Raw genomic sequence first — 19787 nt, 5'->3', positions numbered from 1 at the left:
TTAGTTCTTCTAGGTCCTTGTTAAACGTTTCTTTTATTTTCTCCATTCTATTTCCAAGATTTTGGATCATCTTTACTATCATTATTCTGAATTCATTTTCAGGTAGACTGCCTATTTCCTCTTCATTTGTTAGGTCCGGTTTTTTTTTTTTTTTTTTTTTGCAGTACGCGGGCCTCTCAGTGTTGTGGCCTCTCCCGTTGCAGAGCACAGTCTCCGGATGCGCAGGCTCAGCGGCCATGGCTCACGGGCCTAGCAGCTCCGCAGCATGTGGGATCTTCCTGGACTGGGGCATGAAGCCGTGTCCCCTGCATCGGCAGGCGGACTCTCAACCACTGTGCCACCAGGGAAGCCCTGGTCTGGTGGGTTTTTACCTTGCTCCTTCATGTGCCGTGAGTTTCTCTGTCTTCTCATTTTGCTTAACTTACTGTGTTTGGGGTCTCCTTTCGCAGGCCGTAGTTTCGTAGTTCCTGGTGTTTTTGGTGTCTGCCCCGAGTGGCTAAGGTTGGTTTGGTGGGTTGTGTAGGCTTCCTGGTGGAGGGGATTAGTGCCTGTGTTCAGGTGGATGAGGCTGGATCTTGTCTTTCTGGTGGGCAGGTCCATGTCTGGTGGTGTGTTTTGGGGTGTCTGTGGCCTTATGATTTTAGGTAGCCTCTGTGCTAATGGATGGGTTTGTGTTCCTGTCTTGCTAGTTGTTTGGCATAGGGTGTCCAGCGCTGTAGCTTACTGGTCATTGAGTGGAGCTGGGTCTTGGTGTTGAGATGGAGATCTCTGGGGGATTTTCGCTGTTTGATATTACATTGGAGTTGGGAGATCTCTTGTGGACCAGTGTCCTGAACTTGGCTCTCCCACCTCAGAGGCACAGCCCTCACGCCTGGCTGGAGCACCAAGAGCCTGTCATCCACACGGCTCATAATAAAAGGGAGAGAAAGAAAGAAAGAGGGAAAGAAAGAAAGAAAGGAAGGAAGGAAGGGAAAGAAAGAAAGAAAGAAGCTAAAATCAAATCAAATAAAAAGTTATTAAAATAAAAAGTAATTATTAAAAAAATTTTAATTAATAAAAAAAATGAAAGAAAGAAAGAAGAGAGCAACCCAAGCATAAAAGAAATCCACCAATGATAACAAGCACTAAAAATTATACTAAAAAAGAAAAAAGAAAAAATCATGGACCGACAGACCATAGGACAAATGGTAAAAGCAAAGCTATACAGACAAAATCAAAATCACACACAGAAGTATACACATACACACTCACAAAAAGAGAAAAAGGGAAAAAAAAAAAATATATATATATAGTTGCTCCCAAAGTCCACCTCCTCAATTTGGGATGATTCATTGTCTCTTCAGGTATTCCAGAGATGCAGGGTACATCAAGTTGGTTGTGGAGATTTAATCCGCTGCTCCTAAGGCTGCTGGGAGAGATTTCCCTTTCTCTTCTTTGCTCGCACAGCTCCCGGGGTTCAGCTTTGGATTTGGACCCGCCTCTGCATGTAGGTCGCCTGAGGGCGTTTGTTCTTCACTCAGACAGGATGGGGTTAAAGGAGACGCTGATTCGTGGGCTCTGGCTCACTCAGGCCGGGGGAGGGAGGGGTACGGAGTGCGGAGCGAGCCTGCGTCGGCAGAGGCGGGCGTAACGTTGCACCAGCCTGAGGCGCGCCGTGCGTTCTCCCGGGGAAGTTGTCCCTGGATCCCTGGACCCTGGCAGTGGCGGGAGGGGAGGTGTGGATAGTGACCTGTGCTCGCACACAGGCTTCTTGGTGGCAGCAGCAGCAGCCTTAGTGTCTCCTGCCCGTCTCTGGGGTCCGCACTGTTAGCCACGGCTCGCGCCCGTCTCTGGAGCTCCTTTAAGCAGCGCTCTTAATCCCCTCTCCTCGCGCACCAGGAAACAGAGGCAAGAAAAATCCTCTTGCCTCTTCGGCAGCTCCAGACTTTCCCCTGGACTCCCTCCTGGCCAGCTGTGGCGCACTAGCCCCCTTCAGGCTGTGTTCACGCCGCCAGTCCTCTCCCTGAGATCTGACCTCGGAAGCCCGAGCCTCAGCTCCCAGCCCCGCCCACCCCGGCGGGTGAGCAGACAAGCCTCTCCGGCTGGTGAGTGCTGGTCAGCACCGATCCTCTGTGCGGGAATCTCTCTGCTTTGCCCTCCGCACCCCTGTTGCTGCGCTCTCCTCCGCTACTCTGAAGCTTCCCCCCTCCGCCACCCGCAGTCTCCACCTGCGAAGGGGCTTCCTAGTGTGTGGAAAAAGAAAGAAAAAGAAAATTTTTTCTTTTCCCTACCCAGGTACGTGGGGACTTTCTTGCCTTTTGGGAAGTCTGAGGTCTCTGCCAGCGTTCAGTAGGTGTTCTGTAGGAGCTGTTCCATATGTAGATGTATTTCTGATGTATTTGTGGGGAGGAAGGTGATCTCCGCGTTTTACTCTTCCGCCATCTTGAAGCTCCTCCCCCCCAAGTTCTTGAATAAACGGGGTTCTCTAATATTCTACCAAGTTCAATGTTCACTATGATCCAGGTTTCTCTTTTTAAGTCGATTTTCACCCACTATACATTCTATATTTTTCTTTGCTCAATTTCATCCCACTTCTCTTTTTTATACCCAATTGGCTTTCCCATAAAACTTTGCTACCATTTAAGTGAATGATTAGAATATGCTTGTCTAAAGGTCTGAGCTAAAGAAATACAAAGATTTTTTTGAACTTGAGTCAAAAATCTATGAAATATTAAGCTCACTTAATCATATAAGTATGTTGAAAAGATTAGAAGAGAATTTTTATCCTAAAATGACAAACTAAGAGTTTGACCAAATATAGATACACACAGACACACACACACAGACACACACACACACCACCTCCTAGGAGTTCTAGCACCTAAAAGGCAGAAAATGTGTTAACTCAATGCAATGCATCTTTAAGGGCAATACTGCAAAGTAATAGACAAACAAGTCAGATTTTAAACTAAAAGTCTCTGAAGATCCCAGATCTGGAAAGTCTTTGGGGTCAGTGTTGTGGACATATCCACTCTCTTGTTGGTTGCAGACATACTCAGATGAGTGAAAACTGGAGATTCCCTATAAATGGAATAATCGGAGATTCCTATAGTGAATCTCCAATTCACTGTAAGTGGTGATTCCCTATAGTGATTAATGCTCGGAAATTAACTTATTTTAGCGGGCATAGTGAGAAGAGGCTGAAGTGTGAGTGGGGAGGTGAAACACACTTTTTACCTCCCAAATTAGAACTCTATGATTGTCACATTGTCTTAATTATTGAAGTGACCCTGTGAGGTGGTAAGAGCTGCTCTTCAATGGACCTGCAGTGAGGCCTCAGATCCACCTGCACGTTTCCTGTGGTGTAGGTACAAGGGAGTCCTTTGGGCTATGGCCCCACCTCACCCCCCAAGAATGGAGCAAATCCTGGAACTTACAGTTAACTCTGGTGTAGTGTGAACCCATACTTATCAGGCCCTCAGCTACATCAGCAAAAATGCTTTTTCCATCTTAGATATGACTTCCTCAAGTGCCTCAGTTAGTTCAGGATGCTCTAACAAAGAACCACAGACTGGGTGGCTTAAACAACAGAAACATATTTTCTCACAGTTTTGGAGGCTAGAAGTCTCAGATCAATGTATCGGCAGGCTTGGTGTCTTTTGAGGCCTCTCTCCTTGGCTTGCAGATGGCCGTCTTCTCCCTGTGTGTTCAGATGGTCTTCCCTTCACATGTGTCTGTGTCCTAATCTCCTTTTCTTATAAGGACATCATATTGGATTAGGACCCACCCTAATGATCTCATTTTTAGTTATTACCTCTGTGAAGGCCCTATCTCCAAATGGAGTCATATTCTGAGGTGCTGGAGGTTAGGACTTCAACACATGAATTCAACAATTCAGCCCATAATGCACCTATTCTATGCTATTGCTCTTTTGGGGGGCTTTTAAGTCCCAAGAACTTCTTTGAGAAGTTCACAAATGAAAAGATCTGGGTCCAGCTCACCATGAGGGTCTAATTGTCACCTTATCATAGCTTTTCTTCACATTCTGATGGCTGTTTTGTAAGCAGAAGCTGTTTTTTGCAACTCAAGTCTGTATCCTCAGCATAGGATGATAGGTTTCAAAACTATTTTTACAAATAAGAGCTTACTCATTATTCAACAACTGTTATTGACTGTACATCAAGGAATAAAATAGATACATTCCTTCCCTTATGAAATTTTTTTATATTTTATTTTTTAATTGAAGTATAGTTGATTTACAATGCTGTGCCAATCTCTGCTGTGCAGCAAAGTGACTCAGTTCTATACATACAGACATTCTGTTTTTTTTTTTTAAATTTTTTAAATTAGTTTCTGCTTTATAACAAAGTGAATCAGTCATACATATACATCTGTTCTCACATCCCTTCCCTCATGCATCTCCCTCCCTCCCACCCTCCCCATTCCACCCCTCCAGGCGGTCACAAAGCACCAAGCTGATCTCCCTGTGCTCTGCGGCTGCTTCCCACTATCTATCTACCTTACGTTTGGTAGTGTATATATGTCCATGCCTCTCTTTCGCTTTGTCACAGCTTACCCTTCCCCCTCCCCATATCCTCAAGTCCATTCTCAGGTAGGTCTGTGTCTTTATTCCCGTTTTGCCCCTAGGTCCTTCATGACTTTTTTTTTTTTTTTTAATTCCGTATATATGTGTTAGCATACGGTATTTGTCTTTCTCTTTCTGACTTACTTCACTCTGTATGACAGACTCTAGGTCCATCCACCTCATTACAAATAGCTCAGTTTCGTTTCTTTTTATGGCTGAGTAATATTCCATTGTATATATGTGCCACATCTTCTTTATCCATTCATCCGATGATGGACACTTAGGTTGTTTCCAGCTCCGGGCTATTGTGAATAGAGCTGCAATGAACATTTTGGTACATGTCTCTTTTGGAATTATGGTTTTCTCAGGGTATATGCCCAGTAGTGGGATTGCTGGGTCATATGGTAGTTCTATTTTTAGTTTTTTAAGGAACCTCCATACTGTTCTCCATAGTGGCTGTACCAATTCACATTCCCACCAGCAGTGCAAGAGTGTTCCCTTTTTTCCACACCCTCTCCAGCATTTATTGTTTCTAGATTTCTTGATGATGGCCATTCTGACTGGTGTGAGATGATATCTCATTGTAGTTTTGATTTGCATTTCTCTAATGATTAATGATGTTGAGCATTCTTTCATGTGTTTGTTGGCAGTCTGTATATCTTCTTTGGAGAAATGCCTATTTAAGTCTTCTGCCCATTTTTGGATTGGGTTGTTTGTATTTTTGCTATTGAGCTGCATGAGCTGTTTATAAATTTTGGAGATTAATCCTTTGTCAGTTGCTTCATTTGCAAATATTTTCTCCCATTCTGAGGGTTGTCTTTTGGTCTTCTTTATGGTTTCCTTTGCTGTGCAAAAGCTTTGAAGTTTCATTAGGTCCCATTTGTTTATCTTTGTTTTTATTTCCATTTCTCTAGGAGGTGGGTCCAAAAGGATCTTGCTGTGATTTATGTCATAGAGTGTTCTACCTATGTTTTCCTCTAAGAGTTTGATAGTTTCTGGCCTTACATTTAAGTCTTTAATCCATTTTGAGCTTATTTTTGTGTATGGTGTTAGGGAATGATCTAATCTCAAACTTTTACATGTCCCTGTCCAGTTTTCCCAGCACCACTTATTGAAGAGGCTGTCCTTTCTCCACTGTACATTCCTGCCTCCTTTATCAAAGATAAGTTGGCCATATGTGCGTGGGTTTATCTCTGGGCTTTCTATCCTGATCCACTGATCTATCTTTCTGTTTTTATGCCAGTACCACACTGTCTTGATTACTGTAGCTTTGTAGTATAGTCTGAAGTCAGGGAGCCTGATTCCTCCAGCTCCGTTTTTCGTTCTCAAGATTGCTTTGGCTATTCAGGGTCTTTTGTTTTTCCAAACAAATTTTGAAATTTTTTGTTCTAGTTCTGTGAAAAATGCCAGTGGTAGTTTGATAGGGATTGCATTGAATCTGTAGATTGCTTTGGGTAGTAGAGTCATTTTCACAATATTGATTCTTCCAATCCAGGAGCATGGTATATCTCTCCATCTATTTGTATCATCTTTAATTTCTTTCATCAGTGTCTTATAATTTTCTGCATACAGGTCTTTTGTCTCCTTAGGTAGGTTTATTCCTAGATATTTTATTCTTTTTGTTGCAATGGTAAATGGGAGTGTTTTCTTGATTTCATTTTCAGATTTTTCATCATTAGTGTACAGGAATGCCAGAGATTTCTGTACATTAATTTTGTATCCTGCTACTTTACCAAATTCATTGATTACCTCTAGTAGTTTTTCGGTAGCATCTTTAGGATTCTCTATGTATAGTATCATGTCATCTGCAAACAGTGACAGCTTTACTTCTTCTTTTCCGATTTGGATTCCTTTTATTTCCTTTTCTTCTCTGATTGCTGTGGCTAAAACTTCCAAAACTATGTTGAATAAGAGTGGTGAGAGTGGGCAGCCTTGTCTTGTTCCTGATCTTAGTGGAAATGGTTTCAGTTTTTCACCATTGAGGACAATGTTGGCTGTGGGTTTGTCATATATGGCCTTTATGATGTTGAGGAAAGTTCCCTCTATGCCTACTTTCTGCAGGGTTTTTATCATAAATGGGTGTTGAATTTTGTCGAAAGCTTTCTCTGCATCTATTGAGATGATCATATGGTTTTTCTCCTTCAACTTGTTAATATGGTGTATCACATTGATTGATTTGCGTATATTGAAGAATCCTTGCATTCCTGGAATAAACCCCACTTGGTCATGGTGTATGATCCTTTTAATGTGCTGTTGGATTCTGTTTGCTAGTATTTTGTTGAGGATTTTTGCATCTATGTTCATCAGTGATATTGGCCTGTAGTTTTCTTTCTTTGTGACATCCTTGCCTGGTTTTGGTATCAAGGTGATGGTGGCCTCGTAGAATGAGTTTGGGAGTGTTCCTTCCTCTGATATTGTTTGGAAGAGTTTGAGAAGGATGGGTGTTAGCTCTTCTCTAAATGTTTGATAGAATTCGCCTGTGAAGCCATCTGGTCCTGGGCTTTTGTTTGATGGAAGATTTTTAATCACACTTTCAATTTCAGTGCTTGTGATTGGTCTATTCATATTTTCTATTTCTTCCTGAGTCAGTCTTGGGAGGTTGTGCATTTCTAAGAATTTGTCCATCTCTTCCAGGTTGTCCATTTTATGGGCATAGAGTTGCTTGTAGTAATCTCTCATGATCTTTTGTATTTCTGCAGTGTCAGTTGTTACTTCTCCTTTTTCATTTCTAATTCTATTGATTTGAGTCTTCTCCCTTCTTTTCTTGATGAGTCTGGCTAATGGTTTATCAATTTTGTTTATCTTCTCAAAGAACCAGCTTTTAGTTTTATTGATCTTTGCTATCGTTTCCTTCATTTCTTTTTCATTTATTTCTGGTCTGATTTTTATGATTTCTTTCCTTCTGCTAACTTTGGGATGTTTTTGTTCTTCTTTCTCTAATTGCTTTAGGTGCAAGTTTACGTTGTTTATTCGAGATGTTTCCTGTTTCTTAAGGTGGGAGTGTATTGCTATAAACTTCCCTCTTAGAACTGCTTTTGCTGCATCCCATAGGTTTTGGGTCGTCGTGTCTCCATTGTCATTTGTTTGTAGGTATTTTTTAATTTCCTCTTTGATTTCTTCAGTTATCACTTCGTTATTATTTTTTTTTTTTGCTGTACGCGGGCCTCTCACTGTTGTGGCCTTCCCGTTGCGGAGCACAGGCTCCGGACACGCAGGCTCAGCGGCCATGGCTCACGGGCCCAGCCGCTCCGCGGCATGTGAGACCCTCCCGGACCGGGGCACGAACCGGCGTCCCCTGCATCGGCAGGCGGACTCTCAACCAGTGCGCCACCAGGGAAGCCCTATCACTTCGTTATTAAGTAGTGTATTGTTTAGCCTCCATGTGTTTGTATTTTTTACAGCTCTTTTCCTGTAATTGATATCTAGTCTCATAGCATTGTGGTCAGAAAAGACACTTGATACAATCTCAATTTTCTTAAATTTACTAAGGCTTGATTTGTGACCCAAGATATGATCTATCCTCGAGAATGTTTCATGAGCACTTGAGAAAAATGTGTATTCTGTTGTTTTTGGATGGAATGTCCTATAAATATCAATTAAGTCCATCTTGTTTAATGTATCATTTAAAGCTTGTGTTTCCTTATTTATTTTCATTTTGGAAGATCTGTCCATTGGTGAAAGTGGGGTGTTAAAGTCCCCTACTATGAGTGTGTTACTGTCGATTTCTCCTTTTATGGCTGTTAGTATTTGCCTTATGTATTGAGGTGCTCCTATGTTTGGTGCATAAATATTTACAATTGTTATATCTTCTTCTTGGATCGATCCCTTGATCATTATGTAGTGTCCTTCTTTGTCTCTTCTAGTAGTCTTTATTTTAAAGTCTATTTTGTCTGATATGAGAATTGCTACTCCAGCTTTCTTTTGGTTTCCATTTGCCTGGAATATCTTTTTCCATCCCCTTACTTTCAGTCTGTATGTGTCTCTAGGTCTGAAGTGGGTCTCTTGTAGACAGCATATATATGGGTCTTGTTTTTGTATCCATTCAGCCAATCTGTGTCTTTTGGTGGGAGCATTTAGTCCATTTACATTTAAGGTAATTATCGATATGTATGTTCCTATTCCCATTTTCTTAATTGTTTTGGGTTCGTTATTGTAGGTCTTTTCCTTCTGTTGTGTTTCTTGCCTAGAGAAGTTCCTTTAGCATTTGTTGTAAAGCTGGTTTGGTGGTGCTGAACTCTCTCAGCTTTTGCTTGTCTGTAAACGTTTTAATTTCTCCATCAAATCTGAATGAGATCCTTGCTGGGTAGAGTAATCTTGGTTGCAGGTTTCTCTCCTTCATCACTTTAAGTATGTCCTGCCACTCCCTTCTGGCTTGTAGAGTTTCTGCTGAGAGATCAGCTGTTATCCTGATGGGGATTCCCTTGTGTGTTATTTGTTGTTTTTGCCTTGCTGCTTTTAATATGATTTCTTTGTGTTTAATTTTTGACAGTTTGAATAATATGTGTCTTGGCGTATTTCTCCTTGGATTTATTCTGTATGGGACTCTCTGTGCTTCCTGGACTTGATTAACTATTTCCTTTCCCATATTAGGGAAGTTTTCAACTATAATCTCTTCAAATATTTTCTCAGTCCCTTTCTTTTTCTCTTCTTCTTCTGGAACCCCTATAATTCGAATGTTGGTGCGTTTAATGTTGTCCCAGAGGTCTCTGAGACTGTCCTCTGTTCTTTTCATTCTTTTTTCTTTATTTTGCTCTGCAGCAGTTATTTCCACTATTTTATCTTCCACCTCACTTATCCGTTCTTCTGCCTCAGTTATTCTGCTATTGATCCCATCTAGAGTATTTTTTATTTCATGTATTGTGTTTTTAATCGATGCTTGATTCGTCTTTAGTTCTTCTAGGTCCTTGTTAACTGTTTCTTGCATTTTGTCTATTCTATGTCCAAGATTTTGGATCTGGGAAATAGAATCTTGGATCATCTTTACCATCATTATTCTGAATTCTTTTTCAGGTAGACTGCCTATTACCTCTTCATTTGTTAGGTCTGGTGGGTTTTTATCTTGTTCCTTCTCCTGCTGTGTGTTTTTCTGTCTTCTCATTTTGCTTATGTTACTGTGTTTGGGGTCTCCTTTTTGCAGGCTGCAGGTTCGTAGTTCCCGTTGTTTTTGGTGTCTGTCCCCAGTGGCTAAGGTTGGTTTAGTGGGTTGTGTAGGCTTCCTGGTGGAAGGTACTAGTGCCTGTGTTCTGGTGAATGAGGCTGGATCTTGTCTTTCTGGTGGGCAGGTCCACGTCTGGTGGTGTGTTTTGGGGTGTCTGCGGACTTTTTATGATTTTAGGCCACCTCTCTGCTAATGGGTGGCGTTGTGTTCCTGTCTTGCTAGTTGTTTGGCATAGGGTGTCCAGCACTGTAGCTTGCTGGTCGTTGAGTGAAGCTGGGTGCTGGTGTTGAGATGGAGATCTCTGGAAGATTTTCGCCGTTTGATATTATGTGGAGCTGGGAGGTCTCTTGTGGACCAGTGTCCTGAAGTTGGCTCTCCCACCTCAGAGGCACAGCACTGACTCCTGGCTCCTCAATTTGGGATGATTTGTTGTCTATTCATGTATTCCACAGATGCAGGGTACATCAAGTTGATTGTGGAGCTTTAATCCGCTGCTTCTGAGGCTGCTGGGAGAGGTTTCCCTTTCTCTTCTTTGTTCTCACAGCTCCTGGGTCTCAGCTTTGGATTTGGCCCCGCCTCTGCGTGTAGGTCGCCGGAGGGCGTCTGTTCTCCGCTCAGACAGGACAGGGTTAAAGGAGCAGCCTCTTCGGGGACTCTGGTTCACTCAGGCCGGGCGGGAGGGAGGGGCACGGAGTGCGGGGCGAGCCTGCAGCGGCAGAGTTCAGCGTGACGTTGCACCAGCCCGAGGCGCGCCGTGCGTTCTCCCAGGGAAGCCGCCCCTGGATCCCGGGACCCCGGCAGTGGCGGGCTGCACAGGCTCCCGGAAGGGCGGTGTGGACAGTGACCTGCGCTCGCACACAGGCTTCTTGGCGGCGGCAGCAGCAGCCCCAGCGTCCCACGCCCGTCACTGGGCTCCGCGCTTTCAGTCGTGACTCGCGCCCGTCTGTGGAGCCCCTTTAAGCAGCGCTCTTAATCCCCTCTCCTCGCGCACCAGGAAACCAAGAGGGAAGAAAAAGTCTCTTGCCTCTTCGGCAGCTCGAGAGTTTTCCCGGACTCCCTGCCGGCTAGCTGTGGCACATTAGCCCCCTTCAGGCTGAGTTCTCGCCGCCAGCCCCAGTCCTTTCCCTGCGCTCTGACCGAAGCCCGAGCCTCAGCTTCCAGCGCCGCCCGCCCTGGCGGGCGAGCAGACAAGCCTCTCGGGCTGGTGAGTGCCGCTCGGCACCGATCCTCTGTGCGGGAATCTCTCCGCTTTGCCCTACCCAGGTATGTGGGGAGTTTCTTGCCTTTTGGGAGTTCTGGGGTCTTCTGCCAGCATTCAGTAGGTGTTCTGTAGGAGTTGTTCCACGTGTAGCTGTATTTCTGGTGTATCCGTGGGGAGGAAGGTGATCTCCGCATCTTACTCTTTCGCCATCTTACCCGGAAGTCAGACATTCTGTTTTTTAATACTCTTTTCCATTATGGTTTATCACAGGAATGAATCTTTTTTTTAAATTAATTAATTAATTTTGCTGTGTTGGGTCTTCGTTTCTGTGCGAGGGCTTTCTCTAGTTGTGGCAAGCGGGAGCCACTCTTCATTGTGGTGCGCGGGCCTTTCTCTATCGCGGCCTCTCTTGCTGCGGAGCACAGGCTCCAGACGCGCAGGCTCAGTAGTTGTGGCTCACGGGCCTAGTTGCTCCACGGCATGTGGGATCCTCCCAGACCAGGGCTCGAACCCGTGTCCCCTGCATTAGCAGGCAGATTCTCAACCACTGCGCCACCAGGGAAGCCCAGGAATGAATCTTATAGTCTAACAGGAGAGACAGATACTAAGGAAGTAAGACATAAATGAATATTTAATTATAAACTGTGATAAATACCATCTAGGAAAATAGCAACCTTGCCATAGCTTCTCTTCCCATTGTGCTGGGCATATTGTGAGAGAGAATAACAGGATGGGGGACCGACTTTACCTAGGTCAGGAAAAGACACTGAGATCTGAAGGATCTATAGGAAGTAGCCAAGTGATGAGTGGAAGGGAGAACACTGCAGACTGAGAAACGCCATGGAGAAAATCACCGAGGTCAGGAGGAGGAACAGAAGTATAGTAATCTTTGGCAGAAGTGCAGTGAACAAGGGGGCAGGAGGCTCAGGATGAGGCTGGAGGTGCAGGCAGCAGCTTGGAAACCACGGGGAGGAGTGGACTTTCATCATAAGTGCCTTGGAATCTTTAAGCGTAGGGTGACATTGGCTGCCTGGTGTTTTAAGAAGATCATTCCAGGTACCATGCAGAAAATGGATTACAGGGCACAGATGTGAAAGTCTAGAGAACAAGTAGAAAGATTTTGGGAGAATATAAGCAAGAGGTGATCATAACTCACACAGGCAGTAAGAACGGAAGGAAGTAGATGGATATGAGACATAGTTTGGAGGGAGGCAGGACAGGGATGGGTAACTTCTGAGTAACTGTGAATGTGTAAGGTTGGGGTCCTGATGGAGAGGAGAGGACTCAGGAATGACACCTGGTGTGAGCAACTCAGGGGGGCGGGCTACTGCAGGCTGTACAGGAGAAGACACCTCAGGAAACCAGTGGGTTCCAAAAGTGGAATTGTGACAGTACAGACACAGATGATCCTGTCACAGAAAAGGGAGACACATTGGAAACCAACTTGATTGAACAAAGAAGCCTTTGATGGCCTCAGATTTCAAAGAGAAGGATAAAAAATATAAAAATAGAATATTTGACCTCTTGAACACAGTAATATGAGTCTTGGCATACATTGACAATATTGAACACAAATTCCCTCAGATTCCCTGTTCAGTTTCTGTGTGCCTTTGCTTCTACCAGGTGGTACCTGCAACTATCTTCAGAAGATTGCCCTTGAACTACTGGGCATGCACACACACACACACACACACACACACACACACACACACACATTCCCAAGCAGAGAGCCAGAGGGACCTAGCAGTTTATACCCCACACACACTCACCTTCTACCCCTCTCCCTGCCCTGTAGCCCTCTAACCAATGATTGACTGGCACAGGATTATGAAAGCCCAGTTCCCTTGCTTCAGCTGGGGACAAACACTGCAAGGTCAGGCTGAGGCTGGGCCTCTGTTTGAATTATATCCTTGCTTGGTTTCTTTCCCTTTGCTGTCTTTCTTCCTCCCCTCCCTCACTGGATTTGCCTGGGTTTACTTCATTAAGAAATCCCTTGCATATACATTCTTGTCTCAGGGTCTGATCCTGAGAAAACCTGTCTTAAGACACTTCCCAATGACATATATACACAATAGAGTAGCAGGATTTAGAATAATAGATCCAGGAAAGCTAAAATCCTTCTGGAACTGAGACTTGCAAAAACAACAACAATAACAAAACAAACAAACAAACAAACAAAAGCCATTCAAGCTATGTTTGCAAAAGGAAAAGAAACAAGGAAAATCTAGGAAAGTTTATAATGTAAAAAAGTGATGTATAAGAAGCAGAACTCCTCACCTCCTGTGTTGACGTCATCTGGTCTATTAAGGAAAATAATTTCCTCAAACTAGAAAGAGCAGAGCAAGCTTGCTTAAGAAAATAGAGGAGGTGGTGTGTCCTGGCACAGAATTGATCATTTTTGGTGTGTCTTCAACACAAGGCCCAGGCAAGGCACAGCCCAGAACTTTAAGTAACATTTTGTGGTGTGATCTCATAAACACCTGTGGATTTTTAAGAAATCACGAAGAAAGAGGGGCAGAGATTGCTTACAGAATGTAGCTGGCAAAACGTGTCCTTGATTTTCAGAAATGGGAAAAATGTAGAATGGTAAATTTGATTGTTAATTGCTTCCAAGTTTTAAGAGTGGGTAATCAAAGAGACAAATACTTAGAAAAGACTGGAGTGATTGCTAGGTGCTAACACAGGATAACTAAGAACCTTCATGATAAAGAACTTTTTTTTTTTTTTTTTTTTGCGGTACGCGGGCCTCTCACTGTTGTGGCCTCTCCCGTTGTGGATCACAGGCTCCGGACGCGCAGGCTCAGCAGCCAGGGCTCACGGGCCCAGCCGCTCTGCAGCATGTGGGATCTTCCCGGACCGGGGCACGAACCCGTGTCCCCTGCATCAGCAGGCGGACTCTCAACCACTGCGCCATCAGGGAAGCCCAGAACTTTTCATTTTTTTATTGGGTTATTGGGTGAAATGTTCTCAACGTAGTGAACATCATCAGTAAGCGGTCTGATAAAGCCACACATGATTGCCTTGTGGAGAAGACACGGAAATGTTCCTTTGTTGATTGTAAAGTACAGTTAGAGCGGCATCGATTAATGAGCTGAGGTCAACCCAAAGAGGAGGTTTTGGGGAATTTACTACTGAGAACTTCATTTTCTTCAATGACCTACACGGCTAGCACAGTCTCCTAACCCTGGCCTTTCCCATTTCTGAATTTCCACCGCAACTGCTTTCCCACTTCCAGTGGCCCAGCCCTTCCCTGTCACTACAATATATCAGCTTCTTCCTCCACTGGACCCAGTGATTGGGGTGGCATTTACATACACTGCAGCTCAGTCCTTTGCTCTCCTGTTACTTCCAACCTACCAATATCCCACCTTTGGAATAATTCAGCCCTCTCTTTTCTTTCCTTATGATCCCAAGGTACGGAAAAATATTGGAGAAAATTGAAAACCTACAGCTTCCAATTACAGCCATTTCTCCTTCGAGTAGTTTCTGCTTGTCCTAAGCTTTCTAACCTCTGCAAATAACACCATGTACTGAAACTGAACTCCTGAGAATACTCTTGACCTCTTCCTCTTCCTTATTCTTTTTACTTTACCAGTCTCATAATCTTACTGATTCCACCTCCTGAAAAGTCTCATTTCTGTCCCATCCTGTTCCCTCCCATTGCCCCTGCAGTATTTCAACTCTTATTAACTCTTACCTGAAAATTTGCAGTAACATCCTAACTGGCCTCTCTGGCTCCAGTAGTTTTTCCTTCAACCCATCGTCCTAGCTGCTGCCAGAGATGTTCTCCTAACACAGACATCTGATCAGGTTATTCCCCTGCTTGAAAATTTCCTAGGGCCCAGAGGGCCAAGTTCAATCTCCTTAATGAAGTAAGTGATGGCCATCATGCTGACTCCAACCTACCTCTCAACTTGATGTCTCATTCTCCCCATCTCTCATCTCTCTAGACAGTGAATGCTTTGAGGACAAGCAATCTTATTTATTTTTGTATTCCTCTCATCTAGAATAATATCAGCTACACAGTGGATCTTTGTGTATTAGTGAACAACTGAAAGCACAAAAAATATTTATCATATGAGTCAGGATTCAAACATGGAGAGAGCAGTTCCAACATAAAAACCAGAAAGATTTCAATATACTAGACATGAAACTAACCAAATTAGTTTTAGTGGGGACCAATGGTTCAAAATCCAACTTTGCAAGAACAGAATGAGAGAGGCCTGCATTACTTTTAGTCAAGATGAAAAAGACCTAGGAGTTTAGTTGAATTCCAAATGAATAGTGGCCAGGGGAATGTTATGACTAGCAAAATAGGATGAAACCCTAAGCTGCATTACTAGAGGCACAGAGGACCATATAATAGAAGATAGAGTTCCATAGTGATCTGTACTGGTCAGAACACAACTGGGTTTCAAGGATACTACTGATAGGTGAAGCTCAGAGGATGGCACCTAGGAAGGAGAAGGATCTGGAAAACATGTCACGTGAGGAACTACTAAAAACACGGAGTGTTTAACCTAGCAGAGAAAAAGCTTAAAGGGAACATTATTGTTTTCTTAAAGTTTTGCAGAGCTGTTGTGTGGAAGGGTGATTGATGTAAGCTGGGTTCTTTCAAGTGCAAAACTAGCTTGAATGAGATGAAGTTATAGGGTAGATGACTTCAGCCCTGTATAATGAAGACATTTCTATCAATGGGAATTATTAAAAAAATAAATGGGCTGTTGTCTGAGTTTCTTGAAAACTGGAAATGTTCAAGGAACAGTTGAATGATGGTATGTCAGCAATATTGGAGACGGAATTCTAGAAGGCCTCCAAGCTTTTTCTAACTAACTCCAAGATTCTGCAATCCTATACTATGTTTTCAGTTAAGTTTTAAAGGAACCCACTGAAGAAATCCATTTGGAAACTTTCAGTAACAGTGTAAGGTAAAAATCTGAGGTCTACAACTAAATTGTTTAAAAGGCAACCCCTAACCTATGTTTTGTTTCTTGGTTCTGGGAGCCCTAAGCACCCCAGGGGTTGCTTGTGTTAGGATAAGATCATAGATGTGATCAAGATCCTTACAGCTAAACTCAAGATTGGAATTAGTAAACAACTGTCTAAAGATGTTTACAAGTGATAATAAGGAAGCAAAGGTAGAAAGAAGAATGTCCAAAATGGAAGCTGCATCAGACCCAAGAATTCTCCGGGTTTGTTGCAAGTCCAGAGTAGGACTTGACCAAGTAAAAGCAAACAATGGAGACAGCATTTTTTAAATTGGCTCGTAGGCCCAAGAGTTCAGCTCCTTCAGGGTCACTCTCTAAGTCCTTGGCTGCTCTGTGCCTTGTTTTCCCCAAAAACAAATTGTAGAGGCTAGCACATACCAGCCCAGTAAAGGTTCATTTCTGCACATTGGCTGTATTCTTATAATTGATAAAGTCAAGGAAAATGCGCTCATGGAAATCCAGCTGTTCGAGTACCCCATGACCAATCCACCAGACGTACACAGTCCCAAGAAACACCCGCATGCCACTTGCCAGAGGCCTGGGATTCAGGAGTTAATGTCTGCAAAGCATTTTGAGCTTGTTGGAAGAAAGGCGCTAGATAAATACAAAGTGTTGTTGTTATTATAGGGAAGGAAAAGTAACTGTTAGCTCAGGGTCTATAATTAGGAAGCAAATATAGTGTCTGGTGGCTTTGATAATAGGATTTCTATGAAGATGTGGCATGCAGTAAGCCTGTTGACTGAAATGTTATAAATGACATGATTTTTGCCATCCTAGTCAGAATCCTTGACATTTTCGTTTTCGGTTTTGCCTTCCTGCCCTTCCCCCACAGTCTATTTTTAGGCAAACTCTAAGAAGGCAAGTGTCAAATTAACAGCTCCGAAGCTAATAAACTTGGTGTGTTTATGGAGAAATTATGGTCCTGAAGGAATCAGGACTTGCCCCTTTCTTGCTGAAGCCAAATCGTGAGGACTTGGAGTCGAGTGTTGAGAAGATCCTCCGAGTTCCTTCAGAGCCTGGGTCCTTGTCCTGCCCCTTGTCCACAGCTGGCAAGCCCAGAGCCCTGAGCGAGGCCTAGTTCTGCAGCTTGGAAAAGAAAGCTTGGGAATTCTTTCAAGAGAAGCATAAATCCGAGTTCAGGTCTTGGAAAGTAAGTAAAGAAGGAAATAGTTTTAAAATATTTTAATGTGTTTATCTGCATATTTTCGGTCTACGCATAATGTTCTGAGAATTTAAATGGTTTAAGAAAATCACTTCTTAAAATAAGGAATACTGTTTTTTGGTGGAACAGTTAGCCATTCAGGCTCCTGTGACTCTTTCTGTTATCAATTTGCTTGGTGATTTTCACCTGTACTTGCCTCAATTTCTGCCCTGTAAAATTGTCATAACTGATTACCGTTCTCATCGATGTTGCTGGAGAAAGGCAGCAAAGGCAGAATTCACAGATGTTCAAGTTAGCGTCTGATCGTTGGCCTGTCATTAACTCACCAGCTAGAGGCCTTCGTGCAGTTGGTAAACTCCTCCAGCCTGTTTCTCCATAATTTAATAATTATCGAATGATCGAAATGAAATGAAATGTACTTTCATTTAAAGGAAACATCTAAATATATATTTTTTAATTTTCTAATAGCCACATTTTTTAAACATCTTTATTGGTGTATAATTGCTTTACAATGGTGTTAGTTTCTGCTGTATAACAAAGTGAATCAGCTATACATATACATATATCCCCATATCCCTCCCTCTTGCATCTCCCTCCCTCCCACCCTCCCTATCCCACCCCTCTAGGTGGTCACAAAGCACAAAGCTGATCTCCCTGTGCTCTGTGGCTGCTTCCCACTAGCTATCTGTTTTACATTTGGTAGTGTATATATGTCCATGCCACTCTCTCACTTCGTCCCAGCTTACCCTTCCCCGTCCCGTGTCCTCAAGTCCATTCTCTACGTCTGTGTCTTTATTCCTGTCCTGCCCCTAGGTTCATCAGAACCACTTTTTTTTTTTTTAGATTCCAGAAGTGCCCGTTAAGGTCTTTTCCAGTTTTAAAATCTTTTAATTTTTTTTATGACTTCAGTGTCTTTTCTAAGTGAACACATACAACTACACCTTCTAATGATTTTTCTTGTTGTGGTGGTGGTGGTGGCTTTTTTTTTCTTCCTAATTTTACTGTGGGGACTAGTTTGCTCCAAGGAACTTGATGCCATAATTCTTGATCTGAATGTACCTGCTGCAGTTTTAGAATACGGAGGTTTCCTGTGTGTTTATTTCATGGATAATGACTCATTTTTCAGTTGTGTTCCATGGGGTAGTGATAGGCTTGCTACTATTATTCCATGGGTTTGGGCTGTTTTGTAACAGGAAAAATTTTTCCTGTTACAGCTACAAATAAATTAAAAATATGTAAAATAGAGATCTATATTTTTCACATGCTTCTTGTCAGCGGTTTGAAGAATTTGGTGCAGCACATTTATCCAGCAGTTACACTGGGCCAGGCAATGCAAGTGGTATCCGCCCTGGGTGGATGGTGGTGAGGTGCTGTGGGAAAACAATAAAGACTCTAATTACACGACCATCTCGGCACCGCAAGAGTAGGCTTAATGCTTTCAGAGGTGTTACAACTTATTTAGTTTCTATTTAAATGTATTAAAGTTTGCTTTGCTTTAAAATAAACCGACACTCCCTGAAAACACACTTATTGCTTTGCACTTCGAAAACAGGACTACTGATTTTTTTTAAATTAATTAATTAATTTATTTATTTTGGGCTGTGTTGGGTCTTCGTTTCTGTGCGAGGGCTTTCTCTAGCTGCGGCAAGCGGGGGCCACTCTTCATCGCAGTGCGCGGGCCTCTCACTATCGCGGCCTCTCTTGTTACGGAGCACAGGCTCCAAATGCGCAGGCTCAGTAGTTGTGGTGCACGGTCTTAGTTGCTCCGCGGCATGTGGGATCCTCCCGGACCACGGCCCGAACCCGTGTCCTCCACATTGGCAGGCAGATTCTTAACCACTGCGCCACCAGGGAAGCCCAGGACTACTGATTTTTTAATGCCAAATTCCGTTTTCCTCAGAAGCAGATGTCCTGAGCAGAGACCCATGTGGAGTTATCAGGATGTACTGTTGGGCTCATGTCACTACAAAGTAGCAGTTGAAGTACATTAAAAAGATTCTCACACCAACGTAGGGAAATCTACAGGAAATCGTTGTGTAGCTCAAAGAACTATTGTGAGCGGACAGAGGATTAATGAGATAATGTGTGTAAAGTGCTTCTGAGATACAGATTGCGACACAGAGTGCACGAGCAGGGTGCTGTTGCGGTGGGCACTGTAGGCAGCCTGTCGCAGACCTTGCGGTGACCGCGGTGGGAGGCGTCCTCCTGCTGTCCCCACGCTGCGCCCCCTGCTCTCTCGGCCGGAAGGGAGAGGCTCATCACAGGTCCCGGTCCTGTGGTCACCTTCCAAGTCCTCCAACTCCCTGATACAGCTGCTTTCCTCGGGTGACAAATAAGAACGTCCGAAATGGCTGGAGCCCGCTGCCGCCAGCACACATGGCCAACATGTGAAGCTGTGATATTCCCGGGTTTTGACGCATTCCATCTAGGACACAGGGACAGCAGTGTTTAGCAGTTGACACAAGAGGGGTTTCTACTGCCTGCCAGATAGCTCAAAAACTGCAAGAAATCTTTTGTGGGTTCCCGGAACGCTTTGAATTCTTCTGGCCAGCCTGACAGCCCTCCAATAGCATTCTGGAAAAGACTGCAGTGTTCCTGTAGGGCCGGGACAGCCTTCCTTATGGGGGGTGAATAGGACCCCAGGAAAACTTGAAGGGGACAGTAAACGCCAGGAAAGCAAATACTCTCTCCTGCCGCCCTGCACAGCAGTGGCG

The 19787-nt window shown here is 43.7% G+C and overlaps 1 long non-coding RNA gene across 1 annotated transcript in view; it reads left to right on the top strand.

Moving 5' to 3' along the window:
- Nucleotides 1-17020, top strand: part of LOC308621861 — a 32137-nt gene extending 15117 nt beyond the window's left edge. The window contains exon 4 of the long non-coding RNA XR_014016517.1: nt 16744-17020. This is a non-coding gene — a long non-coding RNA (uncharacterized lncRNA). The remainder of the gene's footprint in view (nt 1-16743) is intronic.
- The last annotated feature ends 2767 nt before the right edge of the window (nt 17021-19787 follow it).

Source organism: Mesoplodon bidens, assembly GCF_964165515.1.
Source record: "Mesoplodon bidens genome assembly, chromosome: 8".
Classification (NCBI taxonomy): Eukaryota; Metazoa; Chordata; class Mammalia; order Artiodactyla; family Ziphiidae; genus Mesoplodon; species Mesoplodon bidens.
Note: the sequence above shows the minus strand (reverse complement) of the source record. Positions and strands in the feature narration are given on the sequence as shown.